The sequence below is a fragment of the Littorina saxatilis genome, linkage group LG5 (genome assembly GCF_037325665.1).
Source record: "Littorina saxatilis isolate snail1 linkage group LG5, US_GU_Lsax_2.0, whole genome shotgun sequence".
In the NCBI taxonomy this organism is placed as follows: domain Eukaryota; kingdom Metazoa; phylum Mollusca; class Gastropoda; order Littorinimorpha; family Littorinidae; genus Littorina; species Littorina saxatilis.
Genome location: NC_090249.1, coordinates 43,851,392 through 43,873,891, shown reverse-complemented (window position 1 = coordinate 43,873,891; position 22,500 = coordinate 43,851,392).

Here is a 22,500-nt window from a genome sequence, read left to right as displayed (position 1 = left end):
CTATACTCAAAGTTTGTACACAGACATGGAATAGAAATATTTTCATAAAGAACCGAAATAAAATTACTGCATGCGTGAGCACAAAAACAAATACAGCATTTTATTTTTCACGGCAACAAAAAAAGCTTAACACTTATAACGAACGACAGAGGTCAGGTTAACTACGTGGCTTCAAGTCTGTAAGCTTTGCCCAGGTTTATGAGTTCATCACACGAGATATTACTCCTGGATTTCAATCACCGCGGTTCTGTGAGGTCAGGCAACGAGTTTCTCCTTGCACGCTGCTTTGTCACGCATGGAGAGTGCAGAAGGTCAGAGAGGCTACTGCATGGCATCATCTCAACATTTCTTTAGGGAGATAATACAGTTGCTCAATGTTTTATATCTTATATAAAATATGCAAGAATTCTGTAAATGCAATTAAGTCACATACAGAATCACGCCTGCATTAAACAATTTTAAAAAGCTGTAATACTTAAAGGCACAGTGCAGCTCACAGCCTTCGTTTTGCGTTTTTGTTGCAGCTGAGTGCATTTACAGTTCACAAATCCTCCTATGGTAGTAAAACAAACCCAAAACTACCCAACGACGACATCTGTGAATCTCGACAGTTTCTTGTTCAAGCGAGTGCATACATTAACCTAGTTATTACGTGGTGTTTGGTCGGAGTTCGATTCAACTGAGTGATTCCGGCTTCCATTTTGTTTTACACAAACTCATGATGACGTCTGACATAGTTTGCTAGTGACGTGTCTTTTTGTGCATGATGTGGTGATCTACCTGATCTAAATTTAGATCCAAAAATAGGTCAAGACCAGCCGGGTCCGAGTACGAAATTAATTCGTACAAAAATCGCAGTTCTTGACTCTTTGGGTGCAAGTCAATGAAACTTGGTAGTTCTTCTAACGGATAGCTGCCTGATGTATGACTAAAAGCCCCAGGGGCTCCGTGCACCTGGATTTGACAAGTTCAGTACCTTTAATTGTTTGAACTTCCGAGCGTTGAGTTTCTCCTACTTGGCTTGATTCAAGTGTTGCAAGGCCAAGTGTTGTAAGGCCAAGACAAGGAGTAACATTGGAGGTTAAGCAAATGAGTTGCAAAACTGTATAACCACTTACAACTACATCCGTAAATGTGGGCTTTGTAAATTCGTCCAGATGTTGAAAGGAGTCAGATGTCAGTCAAACAATAGCGTACACAACTTGACAACTGGAACATCCATCCGTAAATGTGGGCTTTGTAAATTCGTCCAGATGTTGACAGGAGTCGGATGTCAGTCAAACAATAGCGTACCCAACTTGACAACTGGAACATCCATCCGTTGATGTCTCCGTCGTTATTAAAGGCATACTAACGCACTCCCGTGTTTACAAAGTGTAGTTTGCCCATAATCGATGTCAAACGCACCATAAGACCATATAATGACGATACGTCACCATGCGCGGACCATAATACATGCATTACAGCTTGTTCTAGCCTCTGAAAAAGTGAGGATGTCAACAAAGCCGCGGTGTTCTCTCCCTTGCATCAACGTTACATGTGTTGCCAAATCTATAAATAGGACGATCCAGATCAAAATGAAAATTCAAATATCTCAACATTTAAGGGGTCCTAGACCACAATATTTTGCAGGGAACTTAATTTAGTCTGTCTCCAGCTGTTGGTAAAGCAATTAGCGTGTATAGTCATCGAGTACATATGGCTTTAAGCTCACACGTTGCAAATTCAAAACGCAAGAAGCTTCAAGTATACTGCTAGGATGATACTCGGTCAACTGTCATCAGGGTCCTACTGTGAAGCCTAGAGCGGCTCACCAGAGTTGCCAACACAGCAACATTCCTGCTGCTGCCACATTGCCACGTGAAACGGATCAGGTCCTTATTTTTGTACATTTCTTTCTTTTGTCCAGGCTCCGCCTACACTTTGAGCACCGGACGTCCTGTTTGAACTCATGAACCTAAAGTGCGCAAGTTCCCTCAGCGGATGTCGTCAACGGTCAAAAAGTATGCTGGACTACTGCTCTATGCGACAGTTCATGAATATTAGTACGCAACTGTAATTCGTTAATATAATACGGTTTGAACTTCTATTTGTTAAATTTAACCCTAATATATATTATAACCGTCTTCTGGAAGTGCCTGTTCAGAACTGAACGAGCACCAGAATAATCCGGCGCGAGTGCTTGTTTTAATGTATTGTCTGTTTTAAGTACAGACATGGACGACAAAAAAGCGAGACCATTGCAACAATCCTGATGCATCCTCTCATGTCTTAAAATTCAAGAACAACATGTTTTTCTCAGTTTATTTGTGATTAATACAATTGATTGAATTTTCAGGGGTAAAAAGAACTTTTCTGCCAAAGAGCATTTCTCCATGCGGCCATACCCCCCCCCCCCCCCAACCACCTTCAAAGTCTAGCAACGATGTCAGACACTTTTTGCCCCACAATTTCTCCGGAAAACCTAGCAAAGTAGCGCGTAACTAAACAGTTCAGTGTTTGGGCAGGCACGGCTTCCGAACGGTGATTACTTGGAACCAATCTCGCCCAAGGTTTCGGACTAATTACTCATATTCCCCCATGCACCCCCGTGCTGACATGTCGTGTGTACTCTCCTCATCGATGGGATCGATAGAACATCAAACGCCTTTCACCCGCCCGTGTCGTTTTGACATTTAGGAGTGATTAATGTAAAGCGGTACTATACACTCGCGGCTCTGAAAGCTGTACGGCAGAGACAAGCGCTGGAGAGCCCGTCAGTAATTTGTAGTCCTAAAGTTTAACACATTTTGAGTGCAAAAGGTATGTATCTCCCAAACTAATAAATACATGATTCTAAACGTTTTCGTGTAACCACATTTGACTTTACCAGATATGTAAAAGCTATATTGAAAATCGCTGGTTACGCTCATAGGTTATGCCCCTTTACTCAGCAGTTTCAACAAATGTTTGACTGCGCCATGCACCGTGTATAACTATGTCAGTGTGTTGAATAACACTCCATTTAATCTTCGTTAAGGGGTGACCTGAATAGAAATACGATTTTTCAGAGTAAACAATCGTTTCTTGAAGCCAATAATGCGGGAAACGACGTCTCTCGGGTTAATATGCAATTACAGAAAAAATATTGCTTCCAAAAATATGCACTTTTAATCTAGCAATTTTGTTGTAAATACCATGTTTTCGTGTAAGGAAGGTTTTATTTGTATTTGTTGTCGTACAGGGATGTTACTTTGATTTATTTTCTCCGGCAATTTTGACCATAATGGCCATGCGTTGTTCGGCAGTTTTTGTAAGTGTTCGACAATCCTTGGCTTCAACTATCCTTCATCTGGAAAAGTCCTATCATTCTGCCAAAATGAAGGCAATGGTTTCGGCGAATTGAAAAAAGTGTCGGCGTGCACTGACTCCCGATGCCAAACAATAAATATGTTTGTTTGTTTGTTTGTTTGTTTGCTTAACGCTGCTTTGACATATAACGAGCGCCACGCACAAGACAGAAGTCGCAGCACAGGCTTCACGACCTCCCGATCACGGGGCGGACGCCTTACCACTAGGCCAACCGTGCCGGTCATAAATATGTGACTGCTGAGGAAGAATAAAGCAATAATGTTGACCCATACCGAAGTTTTGTCCGGAGTCGGCAAGTGAATAAGCGTCCTTGGCATTATATATGTAATGGTGGATCGATGCTGATGTGGCTGAAACGTAATGATTTGAATTTTTTATGACGAGTGTGGCACATTTAAAACAAAATCATTTAACTGTTAACCATCACAGAGCTCTCCAAGACTTTACATGGCGGGTGTACGATATCTTCATTTCGTAAACTTACGACCCATGTGGATCTTTCGTTGTGACGGGGTTTAGACGGAGCTGCGTGATTAAAGACAGTGGATGTTTTGTTTAAAAACCCGATACCACACAGCATTTTTCCTACATCAAATTTTAAGTCAGGAGTCTTTCAAAAACCAAGTCCAAAATGGATAGAAATTGATTTTGTTTTTCGATATTGATTTTTTGCATTTTTCTAAAAGGAAATACAAAGCTGCCCTTGAATTAGTGATGTTCACAATCACCAAGTTTATCCATTATATATTGTTTTTGTCTGCATGACAGTAGCTTTTCGGTATCTCAGTCTAAGTCTAAAATATATCGAAATAGATTTTCGTTTTTAAATTCAAAGCAACATGCACACATTTCATTCAACTTTTACGTCGACATCTACTGCCCCTGGGGAGCCAATGTTCATAAGTGCATGACAATGAGTAATTATAAAATCAGGCCAGAACGATTGTTCCGCTCCAAACTGCACTGCGTAACACCGCAACGCAAGATCAATGATGACAATGGGATGAAAGCCCGCCTAGTTCAAAGCCACTGTGACAACAAGAAAACTTAGCACTGGCACCCGTGCCTCGGGGGATATGGGAAAATCAAACAATGACCTACATTCTTTCATCTGAACAATTTAATTCACAGAAAACATTCTTTATTTGTTCAGTGGTGGTTTTTTTCAATGAATACATTGCTTTACCTGCTATTTTCATTTTGGTTACAAAAAACAAAAGGATCCAGGTTCTTCAGATATTATAACCTATGAAATGATCACATATCCTGTCTAATGCGGGAGTCACACATACACGACGCACGGCCAGCGCACTGAAAAAAATCGCAATTTTGGCCGCGTTGTCGTTCGCTGGGTGTGCGTCATTATTCGTCACTCGTTCGTCGAGCGCGCTGGACCAACGCTATGCATTCGTTGTCATTCGCTGTGTGCGTTGGGATTTTTGAGCATGCACAAAATGTGCGAGGAGCTCGACGCATGAATGTACACGCCAGAAGGACGCCAGACACGCGTAGAGCGCGCTAGACCAACGCCAGACACACGCGGAGCACACGCTGTGTATTCGTTGTCAACTCGCTAGTTTCTACAGTGGAACCCCCCTTTATGATCTAAAAACATCTGAGAAAATCGGGTCTTAAAAAGGAGCGAGTCTTAAAATGGGAGTAAATCTACAGAGGATTTGAACAGAAAATCTTAAAAACAAAGGTCTTACAAGGGACGAAGTGTTAAATTGAGGGGTCTTTACACGGGGGTCGCACTGTACCAGGGGTCTTTACACGGGGGTCGCACTGTACCAAGGGTCTTTACACGGGGGTCGCACTGTACCAAACAGCGACACAAGTTGGTCGCACAACAACGCGCTGATCTTATTTTCCATTTCTAATTAATGTTCAATGCGCGGGCTGTGCGTCGCGTATGTGTGACCAAACCGCGAAAAAGGTTTGGCGTACAACGACGCACTGATCTTATTTTCCATTTTTGATTAATGTTCAATGCGCGGGCCACGCGTCGTGTATGTGTGACTCCCCCCTGACTGTTTTGTTGTAAATCTTTTCAAGACATCGTTCAAAACAAGTTCAATCTTCAAATAACTGTTGAAAGTATAGCTTATTTTAAAGACAAATTTACTTTAAAAACGTTACGGGCATAACATATCTTTGTGTCTGTTTCTCTTGCTTCTAAGGATATTGTTTAAAAACCTTAAAGGTCCTTGTCTACATTTTCATACCGAAATCGCCATTTGACCATTAAAATGCAGAGTCTATTATCTACAATTATCAACAATACACCCCCTTTCGATCAGGAAAGACGAAGCCAGTGTAGCCGTTTGAAAATTCATTGTAGTATTCCAGCGTAGTACTCATAGTCGGATATCCTTATTTGGAAAATGCCAAGCGCAAAACTCCTCTCAAATCCCGTGCATTTCGTGCGTTTAAAAAAAGCGTGGACAGCGCTCCAGTGTCAAACTGTTGCTGCACTTGTTTGGGCGTGGCTATAAGCATAGTGACATGAATTTGATTGGTCAGTATTTTTAGGCAAAGCACATGTTCTCAGCAAACAGAAAACAAAATATTGGAAGCGTGAGTCACGCTACCCAAAAATAAAATCTTTTTATACCTATATTTTTTTTTCTATAACTTTTTTCCCCATGGTTCATTCATCATCTGACATAACTTTTTAGCGAAATCTAACCATAAGATTATTGAAAAAAAGCAAAAATGTAGACGACCACCTTTAAATCATGCATGGCGAAAAAGTACAATCCATTTTGAGGCAAATTTGGTCCATAAAGAGATTTATTTTGGACACACAATGTATTTCTTTGTAAGCACGGCATTTGCATGTAAAGACATTGGGTACAGGAGCTTTTGCCATATGCGAAGCATCTTTTCTACTGTATTCTTGGGCGGGGAAGTAGCTCAGTTGGTAGCGCGCTGGCTTTGTAGCCAGTTGGTCGCTATCAGCGTGAGTTCGAACCCCACGTTCGGCGAGAGATTTATTTCTCGGGGTCAACTGTGCGCAGACTCTCTTCGGTGTCCGAACACCCCCGTGTGCACACATGCGCACGAAAAAGATCCAAAGTTCACAGCGAAAGTCTCAGGGCTTGGAAAACATGAAGACACGTATGCACCATCTCTCGTCTCTGATTATCATGATCGTATTTCGATACTTTGACGACATAAACCCAATGCTGGTGTGTCGAAGAAGACAGCCACAGCGGGGTTGTTCGAGTCAAAGTACCACACCATATCTTCAGCATATTACCAATACCTGTCCCAATATAGGCCAACTGGTCTAAGAGGACGTTAAACCCTAATAGTCAGTCACTGTATTCTTTACGTTCATAACTCTTTTGCTGTCACCAGGCTGTTTCCATCGTTTTCCATTGTGTTTTTCGTCGCGGTGTGCGTGGTACACGGGCGTTTTGATCAATAATGTTGCACTTCCAAGTACCTGTTAAGTAAGCTTGACGTTGAACCATTGACAACAATGTTTTACGCAGACAATAGCTTTCGAGTAACATTTATGCAGTCAATAGTATTCGATCCACAAACACTTATGCAGGGTATTGGACTGCGTTTTATCCAAGAGTATCCGAGACAACAACAGGACCATATATTGTTTATCGTTCGCGTCCGTTTTTATCTTCGTATACAGAAGGTTATGTGAATACATTTGGTACACTGGTACATCATTACGACAGACACCATGTATCAAGCATACGACGGCAGGGGATGGAGAGGAAGGGGGCAGGCTGCAGGAAGGGGGTAGCGGGACAGTGGTATCATTGGTTGCCTGTGGGGTTCCAACTCGCAACTACTTGATTTCGAATCAAGTGCTTCCCCTCAACCGCCACTTGTGGATGGACTTCAGACATCCCTGATCGCCTACGGGGCTTTAACTCCACGTTTTCTGCGTGTGGAACTGCCTGTCGCTACTAAACTTATTCCACCAATCGACCACAACAACTCTAAATCTTCAAGGTACCGTCGTTCGTTCACTGCCACTGATACGTTATATGTCAAAGCAGCACCGCCCTGATCTGGCCCTTCGTGGTCGGCTGGGCGTTACGCAAACAAAACAAAAAAAACAAAGTTAACAAACTGCCACTTATCTGTCTGAGATATCACGTGAAATAAAGGTATATATAATTTCACTTGGACACATACCAGTAATCAATACCGTGGCTGCATTTAGTGCACAGTCGCAACACCCCTACCCCCCTACGCATGTGACTTGCTTGTTATCACAAGACTCTCATCTTTCAGTTGAGGCCTTTTAAAGTACGTACGCAATGTACCGTGTGCCCTGATCCGTCTTATGAGATATTTTGGAAATGTCTGCATTTTTTTACGAAAACATTTGGATGACACAGAACCAATCCAATGTAACCAGCATACAGCCCTTTTACAACATTTCATCTGCACAGGCAGCGTTGTGCTCAACCTCTTTAAGGTTTGTTAAAGCGCGACACACACACAACATGTTCACGTTAGAAATTAGTAATGCATTGCACACAGATCTGCACATGTCCAGCGCACTTTACAAGACAAAAAGCCAACAGACTTCATAACATTTAGTCAAGTTTTGACTAAATGTTTTAACATAGAGGGGGAATCGAGACGAGGGTCGTGGGGTGTGTGTGTGTGTGTGTATGTGTGTGTGTGTGTGTGTGTGTGTGTGTGTGTGTGTGTGTGTGTGTGTGTGTGTGTGTGTGTGTGTGTGTGTAGAGCGATTCAGAGCCGGTAAACTACTGCACCGATCTTTATAAAATTTTACATTAGCGTTCCTGGGTATGATATCCCCAGACAATTCTTTCATTTTTTCGATAAATGTCTTTTATGACGTCATATCCGGCTTTTTGTAAAAGTTGAGGCAGCACTGTCACACCCTCAATTTTCAATCAAATTGATTGAAATTTTGGCCAAGCAATTTTCGACGACGGCCGGACTTCGGTATTACATTTCAGCATGGAGGCTTACAAATTAATTTATGACTTTGGTCATTACAAATCTGAAAAATGTAATTACAATTATTTTTTTTATAAAACGATCCAAAATTACTTTTATTTTATTCTTCATCATGTTCTGATCCCAAAAACATAAAAATATGTTATATTCGGATTAAAGACAAGCTCTGAAAATTAAAAATATAAAAATTATGATTAAAATTAAATTTCCGAAATCGTTTTAAAAACTATTTCATCTTATTCCTTGTCGGTTCCTGATTCCAAAAACATATAGATATGATATGTTTGGATTAAAAACACGCTCAGAAAGTTAAAACGAAGAGAGGTACAGTAAAGCGTGCTATGAAGCACAGCGCAACCGCTACCGCGCCAAACAGGCTCGTCACTTTCACTGCCTTTTGCACTAGCGGCGGACTACGTTCAGTTTCATTCTGTGAGTTCCACAGCTTGACTAAATGTAGTAATTTTGCCTTACGCGACTTGTTTATATTACTGCAAAGACCAAACACCTGCGGTTGTTCTGTTCTCCCTTGCTGATCATTCCACACAACAAGAAAACACCACGCACACAATTATTTCACAGCTGACAGTGTCCGTTTCCATTGTCGTTAAATGTGGCAGTCAGGGAGGCAGGCATGCATGCAGCTAGGCAGGTATAGCCGTTGTCAAAAATAATTGACACACACCAGAATTAGGAAAAACATGATAGAGCGAGCGCAGATTGCAGCTAGCTGTCAGTGTCTGTTCTCATTATCCTTGTGACTTAATCTGCCAGTCGAGCCAGAGTAGCACGCGGGTCCGCAGAAATATGGTATAACTGTAGCCAAATCAACTTACGCACACAACTTATTTAACAAAGTAAAAAAAATCTCACACTGACCACAGATCGCAGCTTTTAGTGTACGTTCACGTTATCGTTCTGGCTAAATCTGCAAGCCAGGGTAGCAAGCTGGTATACCGTGCCGAGATCTGGTATAACTTTAGCCAACAAATACAGTTTCCGCCGGACACAGAAAAATGATCCCCCCAAAACTCAACAACCCACAAATCTCACAGCAATCAGATATCGCAGTTTTGCAGTAATGTTCGTTCCCGTTGTCGTTGTCGTTAAAATCTGCCAGTCAAGGCTAGGAGGCACGCAGGAAAAGTGTCGGCAAAAAAACCACAGACACTCACACAAATTAAATACAAAAAGGTGAGAGAGAGAGAGAGAGAGAGAGAGAGAGAGAGAGAGAGAGAGAGAGAGAGAGAGAGAGAGAGAGAGAGAGAGAGAGAGAGAGAGAGAGAGAGAGAGGTCGCAGGGCGAGGAACGTGGAGGAAAACGAAAGACAGGAGGAAGGCAGACATCAGCACCAATGCCATAAAACACTCGGACACCGAGACTGGGAGGGTAAGCCAGACAAACGCCAGAGACTCCCCGTCCCCCCTTTTCCTTGTCCTTCTGTGGCAACCCGTTCTTCTCGTTGCTCGTTATACCCGGCGATGCTGCCCTGGCCTGTCCGCCCTTCTTGGCCCTGGATTCCTCCAGACTCCCCTCCCTCACAGAAACTCACCCAGGACTCCAGACATAGGAATTGTCTGTGACCCTGGAACCCCCCCCCCCCCCCCCTACCTTCTCTTTATTCATCGCACACACATTCTCCAAAAGCCCTTTTCAGAGTTTCGGAGTTTCTTTGCTTTTCTCTCCCAAAAGTTTGCCCATAATTTCTCGGCGCTCTGACTTCCTTCTCCCCTCATTTCTTTTCCCGTTTCTTCTTTTGGAGTGCTTGCATGCAATCCCTGGTCCAACTATACCCTCTCTCCTTCTAACCTATCCCTCACCCACCCCCACCTCCTCGCACGCACACACACACACACACACACACACATACACACACACACACACACACACACTTATCTGCAGCGACGGTCTCCATTCCCATTCTCCAACCTTTTCCACTCGATGAGATTTGTTGCAAGTCATTGATTGATTATTGACCCCCCCCCCCCCTCCCGGCATCGCCCCCGCCCAGCCCCGATGGTTCTCTCTCTCCAAAACATTTTATTCACTATAACTGTTCCGTGTTCAATGCCTCAATCAATGATTACTAATGTTCCCCCTTACATTGACGATGTGCACCCCCCCTCATCCCTGATATCTATTCAGCATTTAACTGTTTTCCTGGACGCTCAGATGGCACACAGTATTCATGCCCATGGTTGTTCTATCCGTTAATAATTCGTAACAGGTGCACGATATGCGACACAGAAAAGTTGATATTCATAAAACGACAAATATCAATGTAGACATACCGGTTTAGAATGAAATGAAGACAAAATTGAAGCAAGGGCTTTGCCCAAAAGGTTTCATTTATTGAAGTGTTTGCGCACTCAGATCCATGCAACACAAATATCAAAATAGTTCACCGGACTGATCAGTCTCCTTACGTGACACCACGTTTGATGAAATGTAACATTATTGGGTTTTTTTTCTAGTGTGAAGCATTGCTCAACCAGAGCATGACTATGTATTCCCTTAATATCTTCCACTAACCGAATTCGTCGTCTTCCAACCTCAACAGCAGTTAATGAGGACACAATACAATGTTTGTTATACTGAAGTGTGGACATGTTTATGGCCTTTGAATAGCTAGAAAAGTTGCCCCAGATTGTTAAGATTTGTTGGCTAGACATGTAAGCCGAGTGATGAACGAAAGTATAAACGTCTGTGTTCTGTTACATAATGTTGGTTCCCTATGTGGCTTTTCAAACGTGTATAAGTGGGAGCTTGTTGTTTGAGTATAGGGGTTCAAGACCGTGTGTGCATAGATGTGTGTGTGTGTGTGTGTGTGTGTGTGTGTGTGTGTGTGTGAGCGCGCGCGCTATAGGTTTTGAGAGTGTGTGAGCATGCGTGTATGTGTCTCAGTGCTACATCACTGAATCGGAACACGCCAACATCAAACAAGCAAACGTCATGATTACAGGGTAGGACACACTAGTTCGTTCATTTCGAAACTGCTCCCTTGACATGTCTAGTTTTTGTCTACGCACCCTACTGCCGCCTCAACTAGAATGATTGCATGCATCACATACCCACACATGGTTTGCGTGCGATAGTGAGATAGAAACCAGTGCAAGGCGCTAAAAAGCAATCATCATTACACAAACCAACAAGGGCCCATTCTTTTTTTGAATCGCTACCTCGTTTTCTCGCCACCCAGCCAATGAAAAACAACTGGGCACAAGAGTGCGGAACGTTTGCAACAACCGGAAATTAGGCCTATAAATCAGCTGATTGGCAAATTATTTCACTACCGGGGAAAAAAAATGGCTTCTCGGTCGATGCAGGCAATCATTTTTGTTAGACCGTTGAGGCACTTGCCTGGACATAAAGCACGCTTTTCTAACTGGTATTTTGTTATTATTCCTTGGTGGCGTTGTTTGGAGAGACGGATAGGGATAGGCAGAGAGAGGGGGGTTAAGAAAGAAAGAGAGAGAGAGAGAGAGAGAGAGAGAGAGGGGGGGGAGGGAGAGGGAAAGAGAGTGAGAGAAAGAGAGAGTAAGAGAGAGTGAGAGATGGAGAGAGAGAAAGAGAGAGAGAGAGAAAAAAAGAGAGAGAGAAAGAGAGAGGGGGGAGAGGGGGAGAGGGAGAGAGAGAGGGGGAGAGGGAGAGAGAGTGAGAGAAAGAGAGAGGGGGGGAGAGAGAGAGACAGAGAGAGAGGGGGAGAGAGAGAGAGAGCGGGAGAAAGAAAGAGGGGGAGAGGGAGAGAGAGAGAGAGAGAGAGAGAGAGAGAGAGAGAGAGAGAGAGAGAGAGAGAGAGAGAGAGAGAGAGAGAGAGAGAGAGAGAGAGAGAGAGAGAGAGAGAGAGAGAGAGAGAGATTCTAACAATTCAAGCTATAAGGCAGACACACACGCAAACGTAGACAGAGAGAAGTCGGTTTACACATCTATGCAAAGACCGACAAAAGTTGAAAGGACAATTTATGTCCAGACATCAACTTTTCTTTCTGGAAGTTCTTGGAGAATCACCATGGCGCCAGAGCAATACATCATTGATGTTCGAAATGAGACTGGCTGACGCTGGTAAAAGTGTGTGTATGTGTGTGTGTGTGTGTGTGTGTGTGTGTGTGTGTGTGTGTGTGTGTGTGTGTGTGTGTGTGTGTGAGTGTGATTGTGTGTGTGTGTGTGTGTGTGTGTGTGTGCGTATGCGTACGTTCGTGAGTGCGTGCATGCGAGCGAATGTATTTTCCTGGCCCTTTTTTTGCAAAACAGGCCGAAAGAGACTGTATTACGCACTGAAATCTTTGATCCGAAACGTGTGCAAGATAGCAGCCAAGTGGAGTGCCTTTAATGGCATTTAAAAGTTTGAATGAATTGACACGGGAATAAATGTTTTAGCTGTACGAACATGAGTTAAATAATGTGTGTGTGTGGTAAGTGTTCTTATGAAAGCATGAATACATTGCGTCTCTAAACATATTCACTATTTCAAGGGTATCTTAATCGGTCAGCAATAAAAAATAAGATAAGAAAAACGTTTTTTTTCATTTTTTTGATAAATGTCTTTGATGACGTCATATCCGGCTTTTCGTGAAAGTTGAGGCGGCACTGTCACGCCCTCATTTTTCAACCAAATTGGTTGAAATTTTGGTCAAGTAATCTTCGACGAAGCCCGGGGTTCGGTATTGCATTTCAGCTTGGTGGCTTAAAAGTTAATTAATGACTTTGGTCATTAAAAATCTGAAAATTGTAAAAAAAAATAAAAATTTATAAAACGATCCAAATTTACGTTTATCTTATTCTCCATCATTTTCTGATTCCAAAAACATATAAATATGTTATATTCGGATTAAAAACAAGCTCTGAAAATTAAATATATAAAAATTATTATCAAAATTTTTTTTTCGAAATCAATTTAAAAACACTTTCATCTTATTCCTTGTCGGTTCCTGATTCCAAAAATATATAGATATGATATGTTTGGATTAAAAACACGCTCAGAAAGTTAAAACGAAGAGAGGTACAGAAAAGCGTGCTATCCTTCTCAGCGCAACGACTACCCCGCTCTTCTTGTCAATTCCACGGGCACTGCCTTTGCCACGGGTCTTGCTGCGTTGCGTTGCGTTCAGTTTTATTCTGTGAGTTCGACAGCTACTTGACTAAATATTGTATTTTCGCCTTACGCGACTTGTTAACATTTAGTCAAGTTTTGACTAAATGTTTTAACGTAGAGGGGGAATCGAGACGAGGTTCGTGGTGTATGTGTGTGTGTGTGTGTTTGTGTGTGTGTGTGTGTGTGTGTGTGTGTGTGTGTGTGTGTGTGTGTGTGTGTGTGTGTGTGTGTCTGTCTGTCTGTCTGTCTGTCTGTCTGTCTGTCTGTCTGTCTGTCTGTCTGTGCGTGTGTGTGTGTGTGTAGAGCGATTCAGACTAAAGTACTGGACCTATCTTTATGAAATTTGACATGAGAGTTCCTGGGAATGATATCCCCGGACGTTTTTTTCTTTTTTTCGATAAATGTCTTTGATGACGTCATATCCGGCCTTTTGTAAAAGTTGAGGCGGCACTGTCACACCCTCATTTTTCCATCAAATTGATTGACATTTTGGCCAAGCAATCTTCGACGAAGGCCGGACTTCGGTATTGTATTTCAGCTTGGCGGCTTAAAAATTAATTTATGACTTTGGTCATTAAAAATCTGAAAATTGTAAAAAAATAAAAAATAATTATAAAACGATACAAATTTACGTTCATCTTATTCTTCATCATTTCCTGATTCAAAAAACATATAAATATCTTGTATTTGGATTAAAAACAAGCTCTGAAAATTAAAAATATAAAAATTATGATCAAAATTAAATTTTCGAAATCAATTTAAAAACACTTTCATCTTATTCCTTGTTGGTTCCTGATTCCAAAAACATATAGATATGATATGTTTGGATTAAAAAACACGCTCAGAAAGTTATAACGAAGAGAGGTACAGTAAAGCGTGCTATGAAGCACAGCCCAACCGCGACGTACCGCGCCGGAAACAGGCTCGTCACTTTCATTGCCTTTTGCACTAGCGGCGGACTACGTTCAGTTTCATTCTGTGAGTTCCACAGCTTGACTAAATGTAGTAATTTCGCCTTACGCGACTTGTTTTTACATTTAGTCAAGTTTTGACTAAATGTTTTAACATAGAGGGGGGAATCGAGACGAGGGTCGTGGTGTATGTGTGTGTGTGTGTGTGTGTGTGTGTGTGTGTGTGTGTGTGTGTGTGTGTGTGTGTGTGTGTGTGTGTGTGTGTGTGTGTGTGTGTGTCTGTCTGTCTGTCTGTATGTGTCTGTGTGTGTGTGTGTAAGCGATTCAGACTAAACTACTGGGCCGATCTTTATGACATTTGACATGAGAGTTCCTGGGTATGATATCCCCGGAAGTTTTTTTTCATTTTTTCGATAAATACCTTTGATGACGTCATATCCGGCTTTTTGTAAAAGTTGAGGCGGCACTGTCACACCCTCATTTTTCAATTAAATTGATTGAAATTTTTGCAAAGCAATCTTCGACGAAGGCCGGGGTTTGGTATTGCATTTCAGCTTGGTGGCTTAAAAACTAATGAGTGAGTTTGGTCATTAAAAATCGGAAACTTGTAATTAAAATTATTTTTTATTAAACGATCCAAAAACAATTTCATCTTATTCTTCGTCATTTTCTGATTCCAAAAACATATACATATGTTATATTTGGATTAAAAACAAGCTCTGAAAATTAAAAATATAAAAATTATGATCAAAATTAAATTTTCGAAATCGTTTCAAAAACTATTTCATCTTATTCCGTGTGGGTTCCTGATTCCAAAAACATATAGATATGATATGTTTGGATTAAAAACACGCTCAGAAAGTTAAAACAAAGAGAGGTACAGTAAAGCGTGCTATGAAGCACAGCGCAATCGCTACCGCGCCAAACAGGCTCGTCACTTTCACTGCCTTTTGCACTAGCGGCGGACTACATTCAGTTTCTTTCTGTGAGTTCCACAGCTTGACTAAATGTAGTATTTTCGCCTTACGCGACTTGTTTCATTCTTTCATTCACACCACGAAAAAAAGAAATTTAAAGGAATAAAGTTTCCCCGAGTTACTTTTTCTCTTTCAAATATCCACTACACTGAAAGAACAGAACAGCGAAAAACGAACGAGGCAAAATTTCAGCGATAACAAAATCAAACCAGATCGAGTCAACAAGAAGATTTCTTTTTTTTAAACGTCCGCCAAACTGAATGAACAACGCGAAAAACGGACGAGACAATTTCAATCAACGAGAACAAAATCAAACCGCGATCCTCACGAGGAAAATAACCGTAGTCTCGGCCATTTTTACGCGCGGAACGAGAAAACACCACCAGAGAACGAACTGCTGGAGCGTGGTTCTAAGCAAAGGCCCGCGCAGATGAGGGGGCGTAACTGCAAGCTTGGCGAGAGCATTCAGGGCCGATAACCTCAGCGTCACCAAAAAATAAAATAAAACGAATCCTCGCAATATCGATCCACACCCATCGACCGAGAGTAGTGTTCTGGCGACGAGCGAAATGGCTGCTCTGCGAGTTTTGTTTGCTTGCTTCAGGATTCTGTGCCGTACAGCAAAGACAACGACAACAACAGTTATATTCAATCGCCCAGCTCGCTCTGGTCTATGCTCTGGCTGGGAGAAATAGCCTAATGAAAACACAACACCCGTTGCTAAAACTAAACACCGGTTCAGCCCGGTCCAATTACTAAATCTCTATAGACTTTTTCTTTTTTTTCTTTTCCGGGTTATCCTATGTGGAATTTTCGTTCGTGACGGATACAGAACTTCTGGTGATAGCCTGGCGTTTCTTCCCGTCTGGGTATAACCGATGTTTTGTTTTCTTTTCATTTCGTAATCAGACACCTGCCATATCAGCAATGTGTTTCAATGATGAAGTTTAGAACATTAAACAACAATTTGCCTGTACAGAAAGAACGTTATCTTAATATCCCGAGGTCAGAAAGAATTTGCACTAAATGTGTATCACAAGACATAGGTGATTAGTCTTTCGGATGAGACGAAAAACCGAGGTCCCTTCGTACACTACATTGGGGTGTGCACGTTAAAGATCCCACGATTTTTTTTCTTCTGCGTTCGTGGGCTGAAACTCCCACGTACACTCGTGTTTTTTTGCACGAGTGGAATTTTACGTGTATGACCGTTTTTTACCCCGCCATTTAGGCAGCCATACGCCGTTTTCGGAGGAAGCATGCTGGGTATTTTCGTGTTTCTATAAGCCACCGAACTCTGACATGGTTTACAGGATCTTGTTCGTGCGCACTTGGTCTTGTGCTTGCGTGAACACACGGGGGTGTTCGGACACCGAGGAGAGTCTGCACACAAAGTTGAAGCTGAGAAATAAATCTCTCGCCGAACGTGGGGACGAACTCACGCTGACAGCGGCCAACTGGATACAAATCCAGCGCGCTACCGACTGAGCTACATCCCCGCCCCGATCCCACGATTGACAAAAGGGTCTTTCCTGGCAAAATTGTATGGGCATAGATAAAAATGTCCACCAAAATACCCGTGTGGCTTGGAATAATAGGCCGTGAAAAGTAGGATATGCGCCGAAATGGCTGCGATCTGCTGGCCGATGTGAATGCGTGATGTATTGTGTAAAAAAAATTCCATCTCACACGGCATAAATAAATCCCTGCGCCTTGAATATGTGCGCGATATAAATTGCATAAAATAAAAATAAAAAAATAAATAAATCCCTGCGCTTAGAACTGTACCCACGGAATACGCGCGATATAAGCCTCATATTGATTGATTGATTGATTGATGAATGCCATTATTTATTTGTCTGTGATTTTTTCAAAGAAGAAAGAGCTGAGTTGTTACCACCTTACTATTGGAAAAAACCTAATGCACTTACATTTAAAAAGTTGTTTGCTACTAAGAAAAAGAAATTGCTAAATAATATTTTGGACTTTATTAATAAAATTGATAACAGTTTTTCATAAAAAAAATACTTTATTTATTTTTTATTTAGTATATTAGCATATATCATGATTGTATTGATTGTATTTATTGTTCAAAATGCCCCCATGGGTTATGGACTAATAAACCTTGAACTTGAACTTGACAAGGAAAACACACTGCTGGCTACATGTCAACGTTAGAGTCGCGCTAACTATTCTTAATCATACTGTTTTGCTCTGGTGCCATGTTAATAAAGGGAAAACTCCTCTGGAATTATTTCATTAGCTGTCAAAAACTGTACATTGAGCAATATTTGACTTTGGAAGACTTCATTACAACCATGTGCAGTATACAACTCGGAACAAGTCCTGTTTTGAATTGCAATACAACATAATTATAAAAGAAAAACATGCATAAGTATAAGTATTTGGGGGTGATTATAGACAATAAGTTGACATGGAAACCAAACTCTGATGCCCTTGTGAAGAAACTCCACTCTCGCCTGTACTTTTTGAGAAAACTCAGGTCTTTTAACATCAGACAAGAAATCCTTCAGATGTTTTACACTTCAACGTGCAATAGTGTGTTGTACTTTGGCTCCGTGTGTTGGGGTGGCAACATCAACAAGCAAGACAGGGATAGATTAGATAAATTCATCAGGAAAGCAAGTGGGGTGGTAGGGAGGAAGCAGGACAATTTCACATCAACACATGAACGACGACTGACTGACAAGGTACAGAAGATTTTGGCTGACGACTCGCACCCACTCAGACCGGAATTTGACAGTAGACGGACAGACAGGAGCAACAGATTCAGACAACCAACCGCAAGATCCACACGCTACAGAAATTCGTTCATTCCATCTGCAATTCACATCTTCAATTCTCAGGTGGGGCGGTAGATGCTGGTGTTGTCGCTCTGATGCACGGGGTCAGTGTTCTGTATTGTTTCAGTATTGTTGATTTTGTTTTGCATTCTACTCTCTTAATCTTAGACAACATGTGATAACCGGCAAGGTGCTGACTTTCTTTTGTGCATTGTTGATGGTGAATGCATGTTAATTTATTTTTAATATACTTTCTTATGTGATAACCAATGTGCTATATTTTCTCAGGACAAAGAACAAATGTTTATTTTGAATGTGTTATGTATGTTATTATTACGGACACAAACGCTCAGCAATGTAATTTCTCTTTTAGAGATTAATAAAGTTATTGTATTGTATTGTATTGTATTGCATGAGGGCGGTACAGTTGTGTTTTCACGGTTAGCGGTCAGACTTTACAAGCGCTGGACTGAAAAGTGCATCTGCACATGCCGACATGGCCAACAATGGTGTGTTGTACATGCACAAAGAGCAGACAAAGTGCATGGCCATGGCTGAATTTGAATAAAGTATAGTATTTTGAAACTGCACAGTGTCGGACATTCTGCGATATCCGCGTGCACAGCCTGACTGCTTGCTGAGGTTATTTTGATTTTTTTTTAATGAATTAATTTCTTAAGAAACCAGCAGTGGCTTTAACAACATTAATTCCTCAAAAATACCCACTGTGCACAAAGATGTCCCGGACTGTTGATTTAGTGAAAGTGACGATGTGGAGGGATAGTCTTACCTTATGTTAAGAGCCTCCGCCAAACCTGAGATGGTGAACCAAATGGTTTACACGAGAAGGAGTGTGGAGGGATAGTCTTACCTTATGTTAAGAGCCTCCGCCAAACCTGAGATGGTGAACCAAATGGTTTACACGAGAAGGAGTGTGCCTTTAAAACAAACGCAGACGAGATCCCATTATTTCTGAGGACAGAAAGGTTAACTTGGAACACACACATATACACTCACACCGCGCACGCACACACACGCACGGACGTACGCACGCACGTAGGCACGCACGCACTCACACACGCACGCACGCACACACACACACACACACACACACACAAACAGACACACAGACACAGACATACAAACACAAACACGCACACACACACACACACACACACAAATCCATCAGTGCATCCACCACCTTTATCACTACTTACCCTTCCACACAACACCTCACACACTTCCCTAAACCCCCTCCCTCCCTTGCCTCTCCTTAAAAAAACAAGAAGGCGGAAAAAATCCCGGAAAAAAAAAGAGGCCAGAGATAAAGCAAAGGACTGTGACTGAGTGGTGTTGACACAGCCAGCCACGGCCGACGACAACGACGGCACTATCAGCACCAGAGCCAGCAACGACAGCCCTTCCTACTCTCCCTCGTTCGCCATTGCTCTGCAATGAATTTCTCAATGACAAGCCACCGCAGCACTGCCTCTCGGTTACCATAGCAACACATGGAAAGCCGGAGAGCTTTGACGTCACAGGTGCCACGAGGGACCAGACTCAGGAGACCAATTGCACGGGAGAAAAAAAAAGGAAAAAGGTGAAAGAGAAAAAGAAAAAAAAAAGCATATACTCCCTCTTCCCCCTCAGATCTTCACTCTCTCCTTCACCTTCATTCTCTCCTTTCTCAGTGTCGCTGTGTGCGAGCTTGTGATATCGCTTTAGTACTGCCTTTCAATTACCTCTCCATGCAGCTTCCTGGCTCCATTTTGCTCTCTCTCTCTCTCTCTCTCTCTCTCTCTCTCTCAAGCAAGCAAGCTGGGAGAGAAAAAAAACGCCGACTCAGCAAAACAAAGTCACTATGTACATTAACTAGACAGTGTACAAAAGCAGTTCAACACACACACACACGCGCGCGCGCGCGCACTCACACACACACATACACACACACACACACACACACACTTCTTAGTTGAAGGCCTAATATTGATTGCATGGGCGAAGTCGTCTTCGCGAAGTCTACTTCACGAAGATCGCTGCACGAAGCTTTGGCACTGAATTCGTGATATCTTTTCGAAGTCAACTTACTGATTCGGGCGCAGTTGAGGACAGCCTTAGCCTTTCGGTTACTAAATACTAAATAAATTCAAACTAAAAGCAGTTTTCCATAAATGGCCTTTTTATTTGATTGTATTTGAATCCAGCCTTGCTCTACATTAGCTGCGGGCAGACCTTCCTGTTGCAGTCGCATTATGCCCATTTTGACAAGACTTTAAAGCCACCATCCTTCTCGTGTAAGCAATCGTGTTAAAGGCTGACATAGTCCTATTTAATTAGTTTAATTACTTCCAGGGCTTTTCCCATCGTTGCGGGGATGTATAAATTAAGCTTCCTGCAAAGTTTTAGGTTTGAAGTCCTTACCAATTACGAGAAATAATTAATTCTTTATTGCATTGTTTAGCAACAGTTCTCCAGGACTTGGGCTATTTTTAGACCGTTGACGTCACTTCGTGACGTTTCGTAAACCAAAGATGGCGTTTGAGACTGTTCTGTTTACATTCGACACTATCAGCACCACTTTGCAATACTGAAATAATTTTTTCTGTGTTCGAAAGCTACAGCCAATCGTTATTATATCCCCTTAGGTACAGTTTTATAACATTATTGGCACATGTAAACAATATGAATTAATTAATGAACGCTACGAATATGGCAGCCTTTAACCAACATACATCTGTTCAGTCTGTCACAATATGATAAGGCAACAACAACAAAAAGTCTGTTTACGGTATCCCGACCGACCCTATTTTTTTCGCGCGACCCTAGACTTTTTTTTGGCATTTGCGGGGGGAAAAAAAGAAAAAAAAATCTTTGTTTTTTGGCAAAATAACTTAAAAATATTGTTTTTTGGAGAAAAAAAATTAAAAAAAATCCCGACCCACCGACCCTATTTTTGGGGCCTATGTCACCGTAAACAGACTTTTTTTGTTGTTGGCCTAAGAGTATCCTTCAACCGAGCATATGCCAACATTCAACAGTCTGTCTGCTTCCTGTGGAAATTTGAAATAATTAATTTCCCGCATTAACACGGGTGTCATTTAAAGAAAAGTACCTTAGCAAACAAATCCCTTTCTGCACAGGGATGAGCCAGGCTTATGACTGTTCGAATGTGTACAAGTGAAAAGATGCGCTATCCCATGTGAAAGCTTTGGTACGTCTGAGATAGTGAGCGGAACTCTTTTTACACGGGGAGTACTGTGTCTGGTTGGTTGGCATATTGCGTTACGATTATCGCCAGATTTAGAAGTAACGGCGAGTGTTTATTGTTTTTGGATTCTTTATTTATTTTTTGCAACCACTTTGTCACCCGGTAATGCATCCTTGTCTGAAATTAGCTTTTAAACCTTCCTGGTCCAAAACGGTTTATATATCCTTTTCACTATCCTTTTCACTGTTCATTCTCTATCGGTGGAGTAATATTTGATTACAAAACTCGCCGATTTTGGAACGGGAAAAGACAGTCTTAAAAACGAAACTACGTCACTGCAGTGTCCTCATACGACCAGTGCTTCCTGGTTGAATGGCATCAATACCCCCTCTCCCCCTAATTCTCACTCGACGGTTATATTCGTTCCCATTAAGTCGGTCAGTTTGGGGAGGGAAAGGTCACGTCGTCTTTTCCCCCTTCAGACCTACTCCGTCATTCTGTTAAAATATAACCTTCCGGGTTCCAGGGTTCCTAAACTCAGCACCTTTCTCTTCGCTCACTCTCAATCTGTCTTACAAATATCCTATTTAAACAAGGAGGACGAAAACAATGTAGGTGCTTTGATGAACTGCAAAATGTATGGGGCGAGAAAAAGGAGGAGGAAAAAAGGCGGAAGGAAGATGAGCATCAATCTCTCTCTCACACACACTAGCACGCACAGATATATACACACGCACACACTCACGCACAAACAAGCACACACAATCCCCCACACACACACTCACACACACACACACACACACTCACTCACACACACACACACACACACACACACACACACACACACACACACACACACACCACGGAGGTAAAGCTTTCAAGCCAAGGGAGGGAAGCCCTTTGGCTCGATCCCTGCAAGCCAAAGCGATATATTCCCTTTTTGAGAAGCATGACATGATGGCAACATGAATTTGCACCTAACATGTTGCCGTGAAAAATGACAGTTTGCAAATTCGTTGACAGTTGAGCAAATGACAGACAGGCAGACAGACAGGCACACACACAACCACACAACCACACAACCACACACACACACACACACCGTGCTTGGCCGTTCTCGTACGTCCGCTCAGCAACCTTTATAATTTTGCTTTTGGACATGATAAAAGGGTGGAGGTTGTATTAATGT